The 17,320-nt window shown below is 41.4% G+C and overlaps 1 protein-coding gene across 7 annotated transcripts in view; it reads right to left on the reverse strand.

The window, feature by feature from the left end:
* LOC129718434 (integrator complex subunit 7-like) overlaps nucleotides 1–17,320 on the reverse strand; it is a 1,119,499-nt gene that overhangs the window by 915,929 nt on the left and 186,250 nt on the right. The gene's annotated exons all lie outside the window — the stretch shown is intronic.

The following is a 17,320-nucleotide window of genomic DNA, read 5'->3' on the forward strand; positions in this document are numbered from 1 at the left end:
GAGTTGGTCAAACGGTCTAAAAGCTAAGAAATTTTCAAAATAAGCTAAATTGAATTATGATGATTCGTGCACCACCCTCATTCAGAAATTTGTACCCTAAGAACCAAACAAAAAAATGCGATTCTAAAGTTTTTCGATGAAGAACAAGTGTGGGAACCACCCTAATATTCATCTGAGCACCTATATTTTTCCCGTCGCTTTCATTTCGCTCTTCTCATCGCTTTTAAGTTCCGACTACTCGACTTAATTAAGAGGTAAAATAAAACTACTTTTACTTAAAAAAAAGTTAAATTTTACAGTAAATTGAACAATTAAGAGCAATGAGATGAATGTAGGTGTTGAGATGAATATAAGAGCAGTTTTCCTATCAAAATTTTAAGCAAGATTGAAGCAAAAACAAAAACCTAATCATGAGAAAGGTCTAACGGCACTTTAGGTGCATAAATTGATATTTTCGACATTTTCTGACATCAGAAATGAGCTCACCACTCCAAAATTGTAATAATATGTAATTTCCAATCATATAATAGACTTTTAGGTTTTTTCCGACTTTTGTATAGAGACCTGCCACTGTGTGACGGAGCGAAAAGTGCCGCTCCCACCACCCAAATGCACTAATTCGCCCATTGGGATTGATGCCAGTAAGTTCCCAATTACGGTAACTGGTCGCAACGCCATATGATAAGAGTCGGATTTCGTTTTCGTACCCCGATTCTGGGCTCCCTTGGTAAGGTCGTGTGACAACGGCTTGAAACGGCGAGACAACAACCGGTGCAGGGGTCTCCGTCCCGTAAAACCTGGCAGGCCTTCCAGTACGTTCCAAACTCATTGCCCGGTGGGAACAGGGCAGAAGTGGGATCAGATGTCCTTTCCTGACTTGCGCCGGTCGGGGGTGTCATGGTTGCTCATAAGGCGCTATGGCAGCCGCCCCTAGCCATGGCCTCACTGCTTCGGCATAGATTACCATGGGACCAGATAGGCGACCACTCCAGTATGGATAAGGATAGCGGCTGGAAGGGGGACCCATTTAACAAAAAAATGAATTCAAGTGAAAATAAATAAATGGGCGCAGATGGGTTGAAAAACCAGTATGCTCGAGGAGGCATCCAGAGGTCTCCGCCGAGAAAGGCGGCGAGGGATGCAGTAAAGGACGCCTGCGAAGGCAAAGGCAGTACGCCTACCGGATCGACGCAAGACATCACAGTGGCTGGTCCACTGTTGATAAAGGCGGTCGGAAGACAGCGAGACACGCTACCGAAGGTAGTAGCGCTGTCGGAGCAGCTCGATGCCATAATCGAGTTCGCGAAAAGTCGCACCAACACGACGAAGTACCTGAAGCAGGCGCTCTACATGCTTCGGTCCTCCGTCGATGCTGCGAAGAAGGAGCACGCCGAGCTGAAGGCAAGAGCGGTGGCTGCAGAGGATAAAGCAACAGAGGTGACCGGGAGGGCGACGAAGTCGGTCCAAACGGACACCTGCACGTTTGCAGCGGTTTGTGCCTCCGGGTCAGCCGCACAAAGAGCAGAGCAGTCTCCAGGGGAAGCCCCCGAGAACAGCAAGAAATGGTTGTTTGTATTAAACCCGCGAGATAGCACACCAACGGCCTAAAAGTCCGCCGAAAAACCTGCCGCAGTGGCGGCTACAAGAAACGCTTGGGTTACCGTGGTAGGAAGAAAGCGCCAAAAAGGCAGCGAGCGCAACGAGAAGGCGAAAAATCGTCCAAAGAGGAAAAGAAAGCTCGAAGCAGGGGTGACGCCCTTATACTTAAGACGGATGGGTCCAAGTACTCCGAAGTCTTGAAGAAAAAGAGAGGCGAAACCCAGCTCAAGGATCTGGGAGCGGATGTGCGGACCATCCGTCGTTCTCGCACTGGCGAGATGATCCTTGAGCTCCGTAGATGCTAAAAACAAGGGCGCTGCCTACAAGACGGTAGCCGAGCAGGTCCTCGGGAAAGATGTGCACATTCGGGCACTCACCTCAGAGGTGACTCTCCAGCTCAAAAACCTGGATGAAATCACCGAGGGGTACGATATTGCACAGGCCCTCAAGGAGAAGTGCGGAGTGGAAGTGGCCACTGAGGTAAGTCGCCTCCGTAAGGATCCAGCGGGGACCCAGGTGGCCACTTTCCGGCTTGCAACGGCCGATGCAATGCTTCAGGTGTTTCGAGGGAGGACACAAGTCCTGGACCTGCAAGGGGCCCGATAGGAGCGATAGGAGATAGGAGTGTTCTACTGCAGTTGTTATGCTCCGCCGCGTTGGGCTATCGAAAGGTTCACCCAGATGGTAGACTTGTTATCTATGGAGCTGACGGGACTAACACTCTTAGTAGTGGCGGGCGACTTCAACGCTTGGGCTGTTGAGTGGGGAAGCCGCCGAACGAACCGGAGGGGTCAGATCTTGTTGGAAGCTTTGGCAAAGCTCAACCTAGATCTGGCCCACGTTGGAACCAAGTGTACATTCGGCAGAAATGGTGCAGAGCCCAGGACTGATCGTGAACTGGAGGGTAGACGATGGCTACACCTATAGTAACCACCAGTCGGTCTGCTATACGTAGTCCATAACGTGAGGCGGCAGGCGACGGGTAGAGCCAATACTCCGACCGTCCGCGGGTGGAAGACATCGCATGTCGATGCCGAGGTATTTGCAGAAGCAATGAGAAGAGAGCGCGAGGGGGGCAGTTGGCTCCGCCCGAGTGCTGGCCAATTAGTTGCCACATTATCGCGGGCGTGCGACGCCACCATGCCTAGGACCCGCCAACCTAGGAATGGTAAGTCACCGGTATACTGGTGTCCCGACGCGATAGCGGACCTCCGTAGCGCGTGCCTCCGTGCAAGACGGATGTTGCAACGTGCACGTACCGATGCACAGAGAGTAGAGCGCCGTGTAGCATTCGAATCTGCAAGATCGGCGCTTAAAAGTGCGATAAAGGTGAGCAAGAGGGCCTGCTTCGATAGGCTATGCGCGAGTGCCAATACGAATCCGTGGGGCAACGCCTGCAGAGTCGAATTGGCGAAGACCAAAGGCGTGTTGGCGCCTGCAGAGCGATCACCAGCGATGCTGGAGCGTATCATCGAGGGACTCTTTCCACGCCACGAGCCGAATTCTTGGCCTCCGGTTGCTGAGTCTCACGTCCGACGTTCCAGTATCTCAGACACAGACCAGGGATGGTCGGCCAACCTGCCGGGCATCCAATCCGTGAGAGACGGCAGCCGTGCCGAGGTTGTGGAGGAGGTAAGGGTTACGAATGAGGAACTCATCGTGGTCGCCAACTCCCTAAAGGTGAGCAAGGCACCGGGACCGGATGGAATCCCGAACTTGGCCATCAGGACGGCCATGAAAGTGGCCCCCGATCTATTTCGAGCAGTCATGCAGAAGTGCCTGGATGACTGCCTCTTTCCGGACAGGTGGAAGCGACAGAGATTGGTGCTGTTGCCGAAGGCTGGGAAACCGCCAGGGGACCCATCGGCATACAGACCTATCTGTCTGCTGGACACTACGGGCAAGGTGCTTGATAGGATTATCCTCAACAGACTGGTGAAGTACACAGAGGGTGTAAACGGTCTGGCAAGTAACCAGTTCGGCTTCCGGAAAGGTAGATCCACGCTGGGTGCTATTCTCTCTGTCACCAAGACGGCAGAGGTAGCACTTCAGCGTAAGAGTTGGGGCATTCGCTATTGCGCAATCGTCACGCTTGACGTGAAGAATGCATTCTATAGCGCCAGTTGGGACTCCATAGCGCTCGCGCTTAGGAGCATCCACGTACCGGTGTCGTTGTACAAGATTTTGGAAAATTATTTCCAGAATCGGGTACTAGTTTACAACACGGAGGACGGTCAGAAGTGCGTCCCAATCACCGCAGGGGTACCGCAAAGCTCCATCCTGGGCCCGGTGTTGTGGAATGTCATGTATAACGTTACGTTGACGTATGACGTTGTTGAAACTAAAGTTCCCTGTAGGGGTTGTGATCGTCAGTTTCGCAGACATCACGCTAGAGGTCTACGGCGAGTCGATCGAAGAGGTCGGGTTGACGGCCGCGCACTGTATACGCAAGGTCGAAGACTGGATGCACTCTAGGAAACTGGAGTTAGCGCACCATAAAACGGAGGTTTCGGTTGTGAGCAACCGCAAATTAGAGCAACAGGCGGTGGTCAGAGTCGGTGACTGCACCATTACCTCAAGGCGATCCTTAAAGCTCTTAGGGGTTATGGTTGACGATAAGCTCACATTCAAGAGTCACGTCGACTATGCCTGTAAGAGGCCGTTGCAGGACTATCTCGAATGATGTCGAATAGCTCAGCGGTATATGGCAGCAAGCGGAAACTTCTTGCCAGCGTGACTTCGTCCATACTTAGGTATGGTGGGCCAGCGTGGTCCAAAGCGTTAGGTACCAACAGTCATCGTCGTAAACTGGAAAGTACCTACAGGCTCATGTGCCTGAGGGTTGTGAGCGCGTACCGTCATACGACGCAATCTGCGTCCTGTCCGGCATGATGCCTATCAGCATAGCCATTAAGGAGGACGTAGAATGCTTCTATCAACGTGACACAAGGGGTATACGAGGCACCAGAAGGTCATTCTCGATGATCAGATGGCAGCAGGAATGGTCCAATTCCGTGAAGGGTAGATGGACGCATCGACTTATTCCGGACGTATCCGGATGGGTCGGGAGGCACCATGGAGAAGTTAACTTCCACTTGACACAGATTCTGTCAGGTCATGGTTGCTTCAGGCAGTATCTACACAGATTCGGGCATGCGGGGTCCCCCATGGGTCCCGAGTGTGCGGATGCGGAAGAGACTGTTGAGCATGTCTTCTTCGTGTGCCCTCGTTTTGTGCATGCGCGGAGCGACATGATGGTAGTGAGCGGACCAGACACCACTCCGGACAACCTAGTTCGGAGGATGTGTAAAGACCCAAACATTTGGAGGGCGGTTTGTACAGACGCCTCTCAAATAGTTTTAGAACTGCAAAACAGGCGACAGGTTGACCACCGACACGGCAGTGTTAGCTAACGGCCAGTCTCCAGGTTAGTTAGCTAAGTTAGCAAAGAGACCTAAAGAACCAAGAGGGTGCAGAGAGCACAAAAGCCTCTCCCCGAAGCAATACCTAGCGGTGGTCCCGCGGAGTATTATGGGCTGGAGACTGGAGGGGTTTTAGTGGGTCCGGTCACTGATTCAAACAAACCCCACACTACCTGAGGTTGGTCATTTATATATATAGCCTACTGTATGGTGGCCCATTCAGTGTTTTTTTTTAATTCTCTGTATGCCTGAAAGGCACTGGGTACTGAAATGCAACTGCGACATTCTTGCTGATTGTCTTTTGTGGCGGGCCCCGATTGCTGTGCACAGGTTACGGATTGTTCGTACTCATTGATGGAGTAGAACTGTTTTGTTGTAAACCTGTACCCCAATTAGGTACAACATAGTTGATGAAACTAATTACCTGTTTGGGATTAGAGCTCCACACTTGGTATGGAGTTAAAAGGTAGCTTCCTAAGAAGTTGTACCTAGAGGAAGCAAGAGCTTCGCAAGAGCAAAGCAAATGCTTTGAATTCTCGGGTTCAGATTTGCAGAATCGGCAGGTGTCGTTCAATTCTACACCGATTTTCTTTAAATGATAAAAAGCGGGACAGTGTCCGGTAAGAACTCCCGTGATTATCCGTAGGTCACTACGATTTAGACTAAGTAGCTTTCTGGCGGTTCCAGGGTTCGGATAGATAAACTGTTTAGCTTGTCTACAACCCTGTGCCTGTTGCCATTGCGATACTATTTCTAGCCTTTCCCAAGTTAGTAGTTCGCTTTTGATAGCGGAAATGGACGTACCCAGAAACGGCTCGTAGCCAATAAACCGCTGAGCTGATCCCTGTCTTGCTAGGTAGTCAGCGTGTTCATTACCTACGCAGTGTCCGGGCACCCGAAACAAAAAAAAACTGAATTCTGTCGGGAAAGTTCCCGTAGAGTTTCAATGCATTCCCAAACAAGTTTTGAAGCGCATTTGACGGACTTAAGTGCTAGTAGTGCTTCTTGACTTTCCGAGAATATACCGATTTTCGCATGTCTGTAGTTGCGTTGCAGACATATTTTTGCGCAGATATAAATGGCATATACCTCTGCTTGAAAAACGGTGGACGAATTTCCCAGGAAAAACGTTTCCCTGATACCGGGTCCGTATATACCAGATCCCGTTAGTATATACCAGATCCCGTCCGTATAAAAACTAACGATGCCAGGTGGAAGATTAGGCCCTCCATTGTTCCACATAGAGCGGTTTGTTTCAATCACTCTATATAGAATATCCATGTTCAGTGCTGAGAAAAATCACCGCCTAGAAATTCAAACAGACTGATATCAAGCCAACCTTAGCGTCAAATATCTTTTCTATGCACAAACATAAACTGTAGCTAGACAACGGTCGCTAGACAGATCGAAATGTTGATTTTCGATGAACACGTTTGTTGGTATTCATTCCTCAGTCAAAGTTCACATTCGTTTATATGTTGTCAAAGTTGAAATTCATTATCATCATCACGGAAATGAGAACGAATATCAGTGTCAGTAACTTGTACTGAATATTTGTATTACGTTGAGCTCAGATGCAATATTCAATATTAAATTTCTGGGATTCAACAAGCAACCGACTGACCTAGACCAGTTCATACGTAATCACAGCAGCCATCATAGTATATAATTTATTAAATTTATTCAAGTTATAACGTCGTTAACACGTTTATTCTAATAAATGATATTTCTCATAAATAAGTACAATCATAATCACAAACTTATTATTTGAATTCATGATCATCTTTGAATAAACCATGCTCATACGCTTCAAAAGAATGACTAGTACGGATATGCCGGATGATATTCCCGACGTCCAAAACGACTTAGGAATGTTTGCATTCGCTCCCAACATCAATTTGACATCGCCCACGTGCAATCAGCGGTAAAGCAACTTCCTGTAGCGTACGCTTCCCTAAAAGAAGGTTTTTAATGTTGAAGCACTTTTTACAACGTTGAAAACATATGGACGATAATCATACCTGCACAAAGCTTTCTAGTTTTGATAATATCATTATCACGAGAAGAGCTTCCAGTTGGTATTGCTATCCATTTCTGATTATTTTCGAAATAAAAAAATTTAACTGCACTTCAAAAAATATCAGTACCTCAAATCGAAAATGATTTTTTTGCCTTTGAGTTTCATTTTCACGGTTGCTATTTTTTTATTGATAGATGAACCAATCCGAATATCTTCTGTTTCGTTCTTGTTGGGTATTATATTCATTTTGAGATGTCAAGTAACGATGAACACTTTTGTTTACATCGCATATCGGATAGTGAAACCGATTGTCATGGTAATATGTATCACCTACACGACGAAAAAGCATAGTTTCAATGTTGTGAAACTCATTCGATAATTTTAACCACTGTCCATGTTGGTCCTAACGTCCATCCAGTCGGAGACTGTGGTTAATAGCGGAGTTAGTTTGAACTCCCTAAGTATGCGAAGGTGGCCGACTTGGTCCCCTTCAAGAATAGTTTTCCTCCTTTGCAACCTTAGAGCGCCAAGCTCTGCTTCCTTTTTCACATGAAGATGTAGAGGTAGTAGGCAAAGCATAGCTTCCATGGCTGCAGTTGGAGTTGTTTGCATAGCGCTGGTAACCGAAAGACATGCAAGTCTTTGAACTTTTTTGAGTTCGGCTTGCGCAGTGATATAATTTTGTCGTGAATGTGAATCCCGCACACTGTACCGTTCATTATAGCTTAGCACAATCTCACCCCAAAAGGGCTCGAAAAGTGTACAGTTTGGAAAAACATTTTTTTTCTGAGCCATCACAGGTTCAATGCATGATGTAATTTCTTGATCGGGTTGGTTTGCATGAGACATTTTTGGTAATGTTATTTGCGCGTGTTTTCCAGCCTGTACTTTGGAACATTATTCAAGTAAAACAGTTCACTAATATTATCTATATTCTATTTCAAGTTGTGAATAAATATGTCATGTTTCATATAGTATTGAGTTTGAGGCTTCAGGTTCTGGAAATCTCAAGTAATTTAACATACAAACATTTCCCGTTTTGGCTCAATCACGTCCCCGTGGCTTAATCTCACACCGGCAGATGGTACTGAAAACCTCACATTGCGCAATGTTTGTCCCTTTTAGTAATCTAAAATGGCGTCTGAAGATGATTTCTGGCCTCCGGGTATCATACCGCTACCCCACTTTGTCACTTTAGGCTTTTGATAGGAAACTGTCGCCAGCTTTGCCATCGAATACCCAGATTAGGCAGTTCGGCAATTTTATGATGGATTTTATGATTATCAGGCAACCAGAAGTGGTCATCTGGATTAAAAATAGAGTTTAAGGACGGATTTTGGCCACTGGGTATAATCCAGGTTTCAAGAACCAATATTAATTGGTATTTGCCCATTCATTGGATGCCCCTCAGAAACGATCAGTAATATCAACTGCGTTAAAGAATTTTATACTGATAAGATCATTCAAATTAATGTACATGGAACATTTAATTATAAATTATTTGAAATCTACTGACTAGAGTTGACATAAACAATCTAAATATTTATACGCAGTATATGAGTACAAATCGATCATATATTTGAAAGGACTTAATGTTATTTGCATGTATATGTGTTAATGTATGTTCATATGTGTGTGAATGTTATATTTTAAATGATCGGTATAGTTGTTCTATTGGCTACCAAAAATTTGTTGTTTAGAATGAATAACAAATCCAGCAGAAATTATCAAGGTGTATTATTAGGGTGTTGGTGTAAATCTATTTTAACAAATGATAAGTTCGAATGAGAAAGGTTGAGCCTCACCGCTAGGTGGACTTATTTAGGTTTTCTGTAGTAGAATTAAATGGAAACATAATCTATTCTCAATATTCATTTCCATTCTACTAAAAAAGCAAAGCCTCAGTGCTACATTCCGATTCGGAACTTGACCTTCTGTTTACTATACACAGACTACGCAGCCAACCGTTAAGTGTGCAGGACAATTGAGAGGCTAGCACTACGATCCTACTCACACTAACAGTCTCTCCCGAGACAAGACTCGAACCTACGACGACTGGCTTGTTAGGCCAGCATCGTACCTCGAGAAAAATTTCCAAGCGGAATTAAAGGAACGCGACGATGAAATCAAGAAGCTAGCCGACCTTCTTGAAGCCAGCACAAAACGCCAAACCGAATATGCCACACTTACAGAAAAGTTTCAGAATACGGTTAATGCACTAGAAAAAAACTAGGAAAATGTATGAAGGTACTAGCCGAATAAAAGGCAGAAAGGAAACGAGTCGAAAAGGAATACGATCGGACAATAATTGAAATAGATGTCAGCGCTTCTGGAAGCCAAATTAAAGCCCCAAAGCACAAACGAAAAAAAACAAAACACGAACAAGGAATCCAAATCGAATTCGCCATCCAGGAAAAAAAGCTGCAACCGCATACAACCAACCGAAACACTGGACATAACTCCGATTGAACTAATGAACGCCTCTAACGGAAAACACGAGTACATCGACCTACCTGACGCATCGGATTCGGAATGAATAAACAACATACATCAACAGAAATACTACAATGGAACTGTAACGGACTAAGCAGTCAATATGAGGAACTTCAACTACTCATCAATGACTTCAACCCAAATATCATAACCCTACAAAAACACAAACAAATCCGCACAGAAATATGACCCTCAAAGGCTACGAAACCATATACGCGCACCGGCCTTCCGGACAAGATGGTGTCGCATTTGCAATAAAAACAAAGATCAAATTCAAAAAACTACGAACAAACTCAACACTAGAAACGATAGCAATTGAAGTAAATATGACCATTTGTTGTATATATCTCTGTGTGTGTGTGTGTGTGTGTGTGTGTGTGTGTGTGTGTGTGTGTGTGTGTGTGTGTGTATGTGCAACTTTTTTTTCTCACTCACTTTTCTCAGAGATGGCTGGACCGATTTTCATAAAATTAAATGCAAATGAAAGGTCTAGTTGCGCTATAGGTTGCAATTGAATTTCATTGTAATCGGATTTCTAGTTTAAAGGTTATGTATCAAAATGTAAAAATCACGAAACATCAATATCTCAGAAACCACATAACTAATTTCAAAAAAATGGTTTCAAATGATCGGGCTGTCTCCAGAACCCCTAACTTTTGAATTTCGTTATGATTGCACATATAGTTCAAAAGTTATGTAAAGAAAAGTTATCCTGAGGTTGTTAAAACTCACTCATTTTTCTCAGAGATGGCTGAAACGATTTTCACAAAATTAGTGTCAAATGAAAGGTCTAGTTGCCCCACAGGTTGCTATTGAATTTCATTGTAATCGGATTGTAACTTTGTCCGTTGTTCATAAAAATGCATTTTCTGCATATATGCATGTATAGGTGTATATGTTTGTGTGTGGGTGTGTACGTGTGTATGTGCACCATTTTTTCGCACTCACTTTTCTTAGAAATGATCTGACCGATTCTTTCTACCTTGGTGTCAAATGAAGGGTCCGTTTGCCGCTTAGGTTGCTATTGAATTTCGTTGTAATCAAACTTTTAGTTTTGGCGCTGCGTCAGAATGTGAAAATCGCTCTTATATCTCAGAAGCTATGAACATAGTTGAATTCAAATTAATGGGCATTTAAACCCTTAAACAATGAATTACATAATGTTTAAACATGTGGTTTGAAAGTTATAGAAAGAAACGTAGCCCGCAGACTGTTTAAAACTATAGCTACAAGCAAAATATGTGGCCTCACCATCATTTAAATTTAATAAAGTCAATGTTTGCGGCCTTGCTCGGGATTGAAGTTGAAATTAAAAGTATTTTCTATCATTTCAATTTTTTGCCTTTTTCTTATTGCCTTTCTCCTAAAAAGGTATAGCAATCACTGCAAAAACTAAAAATATAAAAGTGCTTAAAAGGGCCGAATGACATTTATCACTCGATTCAGTTCGACGAGCTGAGCATTTTCTGTATATGTGTGTGTGTCTGTGTGTATAACGCTCTCCCAATCTCACTCGATTTTCTCAGAGATGGCCGAACCGATTTCAATGAAATTAATTGCAAATGAAAGGTCTAGTTGCCCTATAAGACTCAATTGAATTCTATTGTAATATGATTTCTAGTTTGGAGGTTATGTATCAAAATGTAAAAATCACGAAACATCAATATCTCAAAAACTGCACAACCGATTTGAGCAAAATTGGTTTCAAATGGAAACCCTTAACTTTTAAATTTTATGAAGATTGAACATGTGGTTCAGAAGTTATGAAAGAAACGTGTTCTGGAGACTATTTATTTCGCTCATGTTTCTCAGAGATGGCTTGACCGATTTTCATAAAATCAATGTCATATGGAAGGTCTTGTTGCCCAATAAGACCCTAATGATTTTTTTTTTGCAAACGGATTCAAACTTTGCCTGTTATGTTTAAAATGTGAAATCCAGCTATGAAATGAGACATATTCCGAAGACTATTTGTACTCACTCACTTTTCTCAGAGATGGTTGACCCGATTTCCACAGAATTAGTATCAAATAAAAGGTCTAGCTGCCTCATAACACCCTATTGAATTTTGCTGTAATCGGACTGTAACTTCGTCTGTAATGTATCGAAATGTGAAAATCACGAAACTTCATTATCTTAAAAACTACACAACCGATTTGAACAATATTGATAACAGACGAACGGGCTAGTTAAGGGATAACTGATGAATTATGATTAAACACGTGGTTTCAAAGTTTGGCTGCCCTATACGTTCCCTTTTCATTTGATTGTAATCAAGCTTAAGCAACCGTTATGTTTTAATTTGAAAAACAACGAAAGTCTATTATCTCAAGTATTACACGACTTATTTTAACTTAAGTAGTGTCATACAAACGAGTCATATATCAAACTTACTAATAACAAACTTCATAACAATTTGATATGTTGTTCAAAAGTTTTGGAACGAAAAGAAATTCAAAGACTATTCAAGACTATACCTGCTTTGATCAATATATATGGCCTCAACATGATTTAAATGTGGTATCGCACTATTTGAACGTTCCCGATATCGCTCGTAATTAAATTGTTCGAAATTAAGAGTAATTTCTTTTATTTCGCTATTTTTCAAGCAATAACATTAAGTCAAATTTCATATTTTATACTTCAATTACAGCATCAATATTTTAGCACCCAAAGAGTGAATATAAATACCTTTATTGGATTTAAGCATTTATGTAAATCTATTTTTACAAATAATAAGTTTGAATGAGAAAGGCTCAGTCTAACCGCTAGGGTGGATTAGTTTAGGTTTTTTTCAGATTTTCAGCAGATGCTGCCGACTTTGTTTGAACAAATATTTCGCCGTTTCTTGTTTTTTTTTTTTTTTTTTTGATGTTGGTAACTTCACCGCAATAGCTTTCTACCGTCTTCTCAATTGAGAAGGCGGAGGTTTCTACCAGAGATCTATTAGCTTCAGCACTTTCAATCACTACAAATTTCCCCGTCACCTTAGGCATGTGGCCGTTTATGTGGGAAAATTGGTTTATGTCGCCTGTTGGCGGCATTCTGCAATTTTTTACTTTTTTTCCAGTTTTTTGCTGTTACTTTTTTCAAATTTTGTGTTGTGGTATAGTAAAGGGTGATTTTTTAAGAATTTGGTTTTTTTTAAAACGCATAAAAAAACTTCAAAACTTCATGAAATCTTTTTTTGAGCCGATTACTTTTTAAAGATATCATTCAAATGTTGGCCACGGCTACGTTTTAAATGGTCCATATGAAAAGTCCAATTTCGGGTCACTTTTCCAAGCATTTCGGCTGGTATCTCGCGATTAACGCGAGTAATGTTGTCTTCCAAGGCTGGAATTGTTGTTGGCTTATCCGCATAGACGAGAGACCCCAACAAAAAATAATCTAGCGGTGTTCAATCGCATGATCTAGGCGTCCAATTTACCGGTCCAATTCATGAGATAAATTGCTCACCGAACTCATACCGCAATATTTTCACTGATTCGCACGATGTGTGGCACGTTGATGCGTCTTGCTGAAACCACATGTCCACAAACCCAGCTTTTCCATTTCTGGCAAAAAAAAAACAGAAATCATTGCGCGATAGCAAGCGCCATTGACCGTAACGTTGCGATTTTGATCATCTTTAAAAAAGTACGGACCAATCATGCTACCAGCGTTTAAACCGCACCAAAACTTGCATTTTTCTGGGTGCATTGGCGATTCTTGTATTGCCCCTGGTTTTTTTTTTGTCCACATGCGGCAATTTTGCTTAATAACACACCAATTTAACCAGAAATGAGTTTCGTCAATGAACACAATTTTTCGGTAAAAAAGTTTTCGGCAAGCTGTTCTAAGGCCCATTCACCAAAAATTCGACGCTGCGGCAAGTCGTTCGGCTTCAATTCTTATACGAGCTGTATTTTGTAAGGCTTAACACCAAGATCCTTTCGTAAAATCTTCCATCTAGTCGAATAACACAGGTTCAATTGCTGCGAACGGCATCGAATTGACATTTAACGGTCTTCCACTACACTGGCTGATACGGCAGCAATACGGCCAACAGAGTAAAACTGGTTTGAAATTTCGTCACAAAAGCCTGAATAGCTTGCTCAGTAGGCCGATTATGACGACCCTAAAATGGTCGTAATGCGCGAAATACATTTTTCACAGAAGACGAATTTTGGTAATTAAATTTGATTATTTGTAAGCGTTGTTCATGGTGAAATGGCACTGAATACTTTTTTTTCGAACTGAATTTCTATTTTTAACAATGGCTTTTTCCCGTTAACACAAAAGTTCATTAAGCACACAGTAGAGATAGCGAAAAATAGGCGGATGATACAGATTTGGAATAATATACCGCATCCCGACGTTTTTTTCAAAAGTATTTTTCTAAATCTGTATCACATTTTAGTCCGTTCATTTGTGACTACTTGAACTCACTCACTTTTCTCAGAGATGGCCGACTCGATTTCCACAAAATTGTCAAAACTAATGTCAATTAATAAGTCTAGCTGCCTCATAACACCCTATTGCATTTTACTGTAATCGAACTGTAACTTCGTCTGCGATGTACCGAAATGTGAAAATCACGAAACTTCATTATTTCAGAAACTACACTACCGATTTGATCAATATTATTATCAGATGAGCGGACTAGTTAAAGGTTTACTGATGAACTATGATTGAACACGTGGTTTCAAGCTTTGGCTGCCCGATACGTTCCAATTTCATTTGATTATAATCGAGCTTAAGCAACTGTCATGTATTAAATTGTTAATAAAACAACGAAAGTCTATTATCTCAAAGATTACATGACTTATTTGAACATAACTAGTAGGGTGGGGAATCGTTATATGGAAAAAAACAAAACTTGATAGCAGAAAGCCAGAACCAAGTTTCTTTCGTTATATTTGAGGCCCCAAACAATCCTGAATTTATCGGAAATCGATTGGTTTTGTCTCCGCTTGGCGCATTGCATTTCATTTATATGGAGATTTCCATGGAAAAATCAACTTTTCTGCATTTTCCATTCCAAAGAGCTCAAAATGGCCCAAACCAAAAGGTTCATGACTTCAAATGGTAGGTTTTTTAATGCCTTACAACTTAGCCAAAAACACTAAGGAGCTAGGGTGTCCCAAAAAAAATACTCAAGCTGTTCAAAGTTGATTATGTCGAAATTTATGTTGCGAATCATTTTTTTACCAACACAGCCAGTGTACCGGTGTCAGTCAGAGTTCCATCAGCGTAAGAACAAGATTTTCTGCATTCTTAATTTCGACATACTCAACTTTGAACAGCTATAGCACCTCTTAGGGGCATCCTAGCTCTTCAGTGTCTTCGGCAAAGTTGTTAGTCATCTAAAATACTATATTTTTACATATTGTAGTGCATTATTAGAGCATTATTGAGCTCTATAGGAAGGTAAATGCAAAAACGTAGGTTTTCCCATATAAATTTTCATACAAATTTGAAATGCAATGCGCCAAGCGAAGACAAAACCAATCGACTGTCGGTAAGTTTAGGGTTGTTTGGGGTTCCAAAAAAAAAAACAAAAACAACTTGGCTCTGGAAAATCGATCACTTTTCCTCACCCAAAAACCAGTGTCATACGAACGAGTCATCTATCGGAAATAAAAATAACAAATTTTATAACAATTTGACTCGAAGGTTATAAGGAAAAAAGAAATTCAAAGACTTATTAAAACTATACTTGCTTTGATCGATATATCGTCAGTTGAATTCAATACTGGCACAAATCAAAATTCATAGTTTCGAGAAAAACGCGTTTGAAAGTTTGCGTCAAAATTTTCTTTTTTCATTTTCGTGTAAAAATCTAATTTTGATATTTCCCATATTTTTTGAACTTGTTTAGATCTATCATGTGCAAGTAATAAGCAAGTTATAAGAATTGTAACCTCATTTTTCTGTTTTTTTAGGGATATTTTATTTGTGCAATAAAGGCACATTTACTAAGGTCGCTTTTTACGCGGTTTTTTAACGCAGGTTTCTCTTTACGCGGCTTTTTTACGCGGATTCGCGATTTTTTTGCGCGGATTTCAGTTTTCCTTCACTCGGAATGCAAAATTAACGCTGGTTTTTTTTTACGCGGATTCCGGAATTTACGCGGTTTTTTTTACGCGGATTCCATAATTTACAGCTTCTACTAAGACGCTCAAAAAGAAACTTATTTGAATGTTCAGTGGCTTTTTTATGGGTCTAAAGAAAACCTTTCGCGGCATCTGGGTAAGCTTTTACCCGTACTTTCGGTACCCTTGATACAGGGCTAGGTAAAGGAGGTGGTACAGGGGAAGGCAGAGAGGAATTGATGGGGGAGATCTCAATCTGTTCCCCATTTGTTTTCACATCCAAGAATAGTTTAACATGCATATTGTACATTTTTTGCGGAAGCGTTTAGCTCTACCGCAGGCAAGCAATAAATATGCGCATATGGGGGGATCAAGTAATTGTTGTAAAATGTAAAAACAATTTTTCAAAACAAGGTGTATTGAATAAAAAACCTAAATGAATCCACCTAGCGGTGAGACCCAGCCTTTCTCCTTCGTACTTATAATTTGTTAAATTAGATTGACTCCAACACTTAAAAAATACACCTTGATTATTTCTGCTGGATTTGTTATTCGTTCTAAACAACAAATTTTTGGTAGCCAACAGCACAACTATACCGAACATTTAAAGTTTTACATATCATCGGCTTCGTGCAACACTGGCACAACTCAAAATTTTGCATTTTTGAGTTTTTGATGGCAAACGATGCCAAATACTGTTAAGTTTCATCACACGAAATTCCATTTCGAAAATCACAAATATTTCAGAGTTATGAGTAGAAGTGCCTTTGCTGCACAAATCGAAATTTCTCCATAAAGTTATTAAAAATAAGGTTTTAACTTGGACAACGTGAGCACGTAATATGTGCATAATAGACCCAAAGGTGTTTAATAAGTATTGATAATCTCAAACTTCAAAGTTTTCTTGAAAATCTAAAAATAAATTTTTGACGCAAATTTTCAAACGCGTTTCTCTCGAAACTATGTTTTTTGAGTTGTGCCAGTGTTGCACGAAACCGACGATATGAATATAAATTAACACATATACATGCAAATAACATTAAATTCTATATATTCATTAAAACTATATGAAGCGATTTTGTTTTTGATTGTGGTATAATCGATTTGTACTCATATACTGCCTATGAATATTCAGATTCTTTAAGTCAACGTTAGTCAGTAGATTTCAAATAATGTATAATTAAATTATGTTCCTTATACATTAATTTGAAATATCTTATCAGTGAAATTGAAATTCTTTAACGCAGTTGATATTACTGATCGTGTAAGGAGGATCCCGGTAAGACCACTAAATACCCGACTTATGCGCCAGACGACAAGTCGTCAGAATTTCAGATCGGTTTGCCCTGGCTAACTTTTATTCCCCAGCCTTATCGCAGGATCCACCCTCAGGTGTTTTCCTCCAACTCCAATTTCCCAAGTCCTTCCCAAAACCAGATTTCTTTCAACTTCCTAAACGTATAAACATTTCTAATTAAATTCCTTCTAAAATTCTATCTTTTATTTCCCTTTTAATTACGTGAACCCTGGTAGCAACCAAGTTCGAACGTTGAAGACAACAAAAAAATGGTTTTGTAACTTTTTCCAAAATTTGGGAATTTATGTGATTTTGTTTTTTCTTACTCTCCTAACCCCCTTCTTCTCCTATCTCTCTGGTCCCTCTAAGGAACAATCAGCTGATCTCCCGGAGCGTATTCGCTAGCCAACAG

This window comes from Wyeomyia smithii, chromosome 1 (assembly GCF_029784165.1).
Source record: "Wyeomyia smithii strain HCP4-BCI-WySm-NY-G18 chromosome 1, ASM2978416v1, whole genome shotgun sequence".
Classification (NCBI taxonomy): domain Eukaryota; kingdom Metazoa; phylum Arthropoda; class Insecta; order Diptera; family Culicidae; genus Wyeomyia; species Wyeomyia smithii.